Source organism: Sorex araneus, chromosome 9 (assembly GCF_027595985.1).
Source record: "Sorex araneus isolate mSorAra2 chromosome 9, mSorAra2.pri, whole genome shotgun sequence".
Classification (NCBI taxonomy): domain Eukaryota; kingdom Metazoa; phylum Chordata; class Mammalia; order Eulipotyphla; family Soricidae; genus Sorex; species Sorex araneus.
The window spans coordinates 53,321,202-53,327,883 of NC_073310.1; positions in this window are offsets into that span (position 1 = coordinate 53,321,202).

Sequence of the window (6,682 nt, forward strand, 5' to 3'; positions counted from 1 at the left end):
TACTTCCTTGGTTAAGCTGATTCCGAGGTATTTGATTTTCTGGGGCACGATTGTGAATGGGATTGCTTTTTTCATGTCCCTTTCCTCTGCCTCATTGTTTGTATATAGGAAGGCCATAGATTTTTGGGTATTGATTTTGTAGCCTGCAACTTTACTGTATAAGTCCATTGTTTCTAAGAGTTTCTTAGTAGAGGCTTTAGGTTTCTCTAGATATAGTATCATATCGTCTGCAAATAGTGAGAGTTTCATTTCTTCCTTTCCTATCTGGATGCCTTTAATCTCTTTTTCTTGTCTAATAGCTATCGCAAGTACTTCTAGTACTATATTGAAGAGAAGTGGTGAGAGTGTGCATCTTTGTCTTGTGCCTGATCTTAGAGGAAAGGCCCTTAGTTTTTCCCCATTGAGGATAATGCTTGCCGTAGGCTTGTGGTAGATGGCTTCGACTATCTTGAGGAAAGTTCCTCCAAATCCCATTTTTGTTAGGGTTTTCATCATGAATGGATGTTGGATCTTGTCAAATTCTTTCTCCACATCTATTGATATGATCATATGGTTTTTATCTTTACTTTTATTGATATGATGGATTATGTTAATTGATTTCTGAATGTTAAACCATCCTTGCATCCCCGGGATGAATCCCACTTGGTCATGATGTATGATCTTTTTGATGAGTTGTTGGATCCTATTTGCTAATATTTTGTTGAGGATCTTCGCATTGGTGTTCATCAGGGATATTGGTCTGTAATTTTCTTTCTTAGTGGTGTCTTTGTTTGCCTTTCGTATTACGGAGATGTATGCTTCATAGAAACTGTTTGGGAGAGTTCCTTTTTTTTCAATTTCCTGGAAAAGTTTGAGGAGAACTGGCAACAGGTCTTCTTTAAATGTTTGGAAGAATTCACCAGTGAAACCATCTGGGCCTGGGCTTTTGTTTTTGGGGAGATTTTTGATTACAGTTTCAATTTCCTTGACATTGATGGGTCTATTCAGGTATTCCAAGTCTTCTTTGTTTATACTTGTATTTTCTTGGGTTTTACATGACGTCCTTTTCCTGTTCCAGGAACCCTTGTAGGCTATCATAGTACATTTACTTGTTAGGCTTCGGTTGCCTCCTCTTGGCTGTAATAATCTCAGCCTTGTTTTGTTTGGGGTGACCTTGACATCTGTGAGAATTACTAGTCAAATATTGTGTAGGTTGTCCCTTTATTGGGATTTACCGGATGTTCCCATGATTCAGCTGGCATGTGGATGCGGGCAGGAAAGATCGTACATAGTGTCCGGATGATTTGTCATCAGTGTTGATGTTGGCCTTGATCACTAAAGTAGCATTTCTCAGGTTTCTCTGACATAAAATTGCTCTTCATCCTTCCACCTTTGTTTGCCTTTTTTTTTTTTTCGCTTTGTTTGCTTGCTTATTTTACAGGGGAAGCGCCACAGTAGTACTCGCCCTCGGGATTCTAAACTTTGACAACCTGGTGCTGTTCAGGCTCAGGGGCGTTGGGGTGCATTAGGACCCCACCCCACAGTATTCAGGGTCTCCTCTTTATTTATTGTTCTCTTCAGGGTCACTGATTGCATCCCCACTCTTAAGAAATGAAGAGGAATCTTCTCTGCTGAGGCTGAAACCACTGTATATATGACTTGGGAAAATTGATTTTTTCTTACTACAATGTAAAATTTTCATATTTATGCCATCTTGAACTAGCTCTTGTAGCTCTCAATAGCAACACACTTTTCAAAGTATCCTGTTCAAAAGGGGCAGACTCAAATATCTGTAGAGTCCAGTGGGTAGCAGGAAGGATGCATGAAGCAGGTTGGATGTGACATGTGGTCAACCACAGTGTATGTCAACTCCAGAGGGGCACAGCGATGGCTCTCAGCTCCTGCCAAATGTTGTCACATAGGAATATGGGACAGCCTTGCCGAAGCTTCCTTTTTCAAAAGGAATAGAAATGGGCAAATTGGGCTTTTTGTTTTATTTTGTTTTGGGGTCACAGCCAGTAGTGCTCAGGGCTTATTTCTGACTCTGAGTTTAGGGATCACTCCTGGTGAGCTTGGGAACAATGTGGGGTGTTAGGCATTGAATCTGGGTTTGTCATCTGGCAAGGCAAGTATCCTACCCAGTTAGTATGGCTCCAACTCCTAGTTGGGCTTTTATATGAAGTCTCATGATATCATAATTTTGTCTTTTTGTTTGTTTGGTGTTTTTTGGCCCTACCTACTTTGTAGTCAGGGATTATCTCTAGTGGTGCGTATGGGACAGTGGGTTGCTGGGGATTGAACCTGGGTCTGCAGCAAGCAAGTCTGTGTTTTAAGCTTTTTTTCTTGCCTAGAATTTAAATCCTATGCACCAGAGACTTGTCTATTACATTTGTTTCCCACTTATATATATACCAGGAAGAAGACTTTTTTTTTTCTTTTTGGTTATACCCAGTGATGCACAAGGGTTTTTTCTGGATCTGCACTCAGGAATTACCCCTCTCGGTGCTCAGGGGACTATATGGGATGCTGGGAATCAAACCCGAGTCGGCCACATGCAAGGTAAATAAATGCCCTACCCGCTGTGCTATTGCTCCACCCACCCAGGAAGAAGACATTTTTGATAAGGTTCACTGTCATTGTCACTGTCATCCCGTTGTTTATTGATTTGCTCAAGTGGGCACCAGTAATGTCTCCGTTGTGACACTTGTTACTGTTTTTGGCATATCGAATACGCCACGGGTAGGTTGCCAGCCTCTGCCGTGCGGGCGAGATACTCTCAGTAGCTTGTTGGGCTCTCCAAGAGGGGCAGAGGAATCGAACCTAGGTCGGCCTCATGCAAGGCAAACGCCCTACACCCTGTGCTATCGCTTATTACGTACTTATTGATAAGATTATGGCTTTGAAAAAACTACAAGAACGGAGACAAGGAAGAGTCATATCCTAATGTAACAACTTTTGTTATGTATACACAGTGACATAAATAAATGCTCAGCTATAAGAAAAGATAAAATTTCGTTTGTGACAACATGGATGGAGCTGGACAAAATCAGGCTAAGAGAAACAAGTTAGAAAGAGAACATCAAGGAGAATGACTGGATGAAGTCACTCATGTGAGGCATGTCGAGAAACAAAGCTAAAGAATAGAGCAAGCCAAACTAACACAAATCCCTAGAATCTGACCATGGACATGAGGTTATCAGAGGGGGAAAGGGGGGTCCAGTGGATCACTGTGGAGGTGTATTAGATGATGTATGTAGTGTGTGGTAACATACATTTTGAAGAGGCGTGAAATTGTACTCCTAAGCAAATACAGTTTTGCAATCCAACATTACCTAAATAAAACGAAATGAAATGAGTGACATCTTTGATGAGGTGCCCTCGAGCCCCGGAAACATCCTCTGTGTATGTTACATTCTCAAATTGCTTATCCTGCTGCAATTTTTATGACTTTCTATGTTGTGATGGCTTCATCTTACATGTTCCTCTAGCCCCTATGCAGGAAGAGTGACTCAGGTTTCAGGCTGACATGGGGAAGCGCCCGTTTTCAGATCAACACTAATTAATGAATGGTGGCATAGTTACTGGGCGGATGGAAGGAGGATAAGAGTGATTTTGCTTGTAAAGGTCCCTACTGAGCTCAACAAAGTAAGTACAAAGCTAATGGAGGTGAATTAAATCCTACCCCATTTTACTCTGTGGATTTTATCTCAACTTTTCAACAGAAGCTGCCCTTCTTTTGGAATGTAGCATCTTTATTCCTGTTGTAAGGAGCACAAGGCAAAGATGGTCTTTATTTTTTCAGTCTGTTCATGTAAAACAAGAGTGGCTAAATAGGAATAAGATTGATTTGTTGATAGTTATGATTGTTCTCACTTTTTAACCATAGCAGAAAAATTTTATCTTTTTTTAAAAAAGATGTTAAATGTCATTTGAAAATGTTGATTTCATTTCTTTTTTTCTTTTTCTTTTTTTTGTTTTTGGGCCACACCTGTTGGTGCTCAGGGATTACTCCTGGCTCTACACTCAGGAGTCACACCTGGTAGTGCTCAGGGGACCATATGGGATCCCAGGGATCAAGCCCAGGCTGGCTATATGCAAAGCAAGCACTTTGCCTGCTCTGCTCTCTCTCCAGTCCAATATTGTTTTCTTATTCTAACTTCAAGTGCTGTAGATATGATGTGTGTTTTAAAGCTGCTTCAAACGTAAAGCTTTTCAAACATGGGCATGTAGAAGGATGAAGGCATGTTTTATTTAGTATAGATATTTAAGGAGACGGAAAAATAGTACAAGGGTTTAGGTGATTGCCTTACATGTGACTGACTCTGAATTGATCCCTGTAACTGCTCTGGTCTCCTAAGCACCGCCAGGAATGACTCTCGAGCACAGAGCCAGGAGTAGCCTCTGAGCATAGTGGGAATGACCCTAAAAAAAAGAGAGAACCATTTTTCTTTCTCTCTCCTAGCTACCTAGTTATATTCCTATACTAATTAGGTTTAGGTATTATAGGGGATATCTAATTTGAATAATCAAAGACTAGGTCACATGAAGACTGAGACTTATTAATTTAGCACGCCAGGAATTATCAGTCTGTCTCCAATCCCTGAGGCTTTCATTTTCTCTTTGGGCTACACCCAGCAATTCTGAGAGGTTACTCCTGGCTCTGTGCTTAGGAGTCACTCTTGGCGTACAGAGATGGAACCTGGGTCAGCCATGTATAGTCAAGTTCCCTCCCCACTGTACTATCTCTCCAGCCTTCCCAGAGCTTCTTGATTGTCTCACTATAATGCATATCATAATTGCTCTTCAGGACCTAGGTACAGTGACAGCATGCACGGGGTGATTAGTAACTGAGGTTCAGACACCCATGGACAAAGTGTCCTTCCCCACCTCCACTCTTGAGAGCTATTAGATGGCTCTCAGTTTCCACACAGAAGTGCTCGAAAAGGCAACAACTGCCCATTGCTCGGCAATCAATCCTGAAGAGCCGGCAAATAGGAAAAAAGCTGATTAAAATAGACCACAGTCACTATTAATAGTTTCAATGAGTGTTTCCTTCTTGGGTGCAACTGATAGATGGAAACCTCTCCCATTCTAAAATGAGGTTCAGATTAATTGTTCCAAATACATTGAAGTCCAAATACTTTGTCCATCAAATACTCACTGGGTGCATAGTGAGTACCTGAGGATATGGTGGTGAATTCATTGGACAAAACCAGGAATCGTTTCTCTCATTGATAAGCATCTAGTAGTTTTACCTAAGAGAAAAAAAATATTTCTCAATCCTTCACACTTAGAATTTTGAAAAATGGGTCAATCATATCAGTAAGGGATAAAATAGGGCTTCTAGCCTCCAACCGTGGATACGTAAGGACTTCTTGAGAGATCAGAATCATTACTGTCATGAATTAGTGTCATGTTTGTGTATCTGAAGAGAGAATAGCAGGACCTTTGTCTCATGGTTGATGTAATTTGGAACTGTCTCAGTGTAATATTAATATCCTAGCATATTAAATTTTAAATTAAAATTATTATTAAACTTTATAATATTTTTATTAATTTTTAAAAAATATTAATTAAAATTATTTTCTTTCTAGCATCTATAGCTGCTACCCTCCCTCTCCCCCTAACCTAGGCTTAAGGTTGTGGATGGTCTTACGATTGTCTCATTATAGTCCAGGATTCAGGATGACTGTAGTATGGCAGAATGGTGATAAGTTTGTGTGCCTGGTGCAGCTAAAGGAAATAGAGGTACAATGATAAAGCCTAGGAAAGTGGGAACAAATGACCTGACTTGGGTAATATCAACATTCATTGCAGAGTCTGCCAGAGACAAACCTGAAGTCAGACTCAGGTTCATGAACTTCAGATGGAGAATACACGGAGGGAGCTGCCGAAGTCCTCACCCGAGGAACCGTGGCGCTATTGTAGGATATGGAGAAGTGGTGGCATTTAGGTAAAACAGAAACAATACAATATTATGAGGGAATTATTTTTTTGTTTGGGGCCACACCTGGCAGTGCTCAAAACTGTTCCTGGTTCTGAGCTCAGGGATTACTCCTGGCAGGCTCAGGGGACCAGATGGCTAACAGGGACTGAACCTGGGTGAGCCACATGCCAAACAGTGCTCTAACTGCTGTACTGTAGCTACAGCCCCCGTTATGATATTTTTTAAAAATTACTTTATTTAAACAATGTGGTTCACAAAGTTGTTCTTAATACAGTTGTTTTGGGCATTCAATGTTCCAGTGCCAACCACACTGTCAGTGTGGCATCTTCCACCATTGTCCCCAGTTTTCTACCCACCCCACCCCCAGCCTGCCCCTTTAGCATGCACAAAATAAGTTGTTTTATAGTGCTTATTACAACTAAATGGCTAATGGAATTATCAAAAACTACTTCAGTGAAAGAAAAATCGTGCGGTGGGAGAAATAGTACAACAGAGAGGTGCTTGCCTTGCATGGAACTAACCAGGGTTTCATCCAGGGCATTCCATACAGTGCCCTGAGGAAGCCAGGAATGATTCCTGAGCTCAGAGCCAGGAGTAAGCTCTGAGCACCACCAGGCATGACTCCAACTCCCCCCCAAATAAATAAATAAATAAATAAACAAAATATGTGAACATTACATCTAACAATGGAGTCATTGTTATATAATTATAGGAAGGTTTACCAAGCTCTTTGTTGCTATCTGAATCCTGTTATGA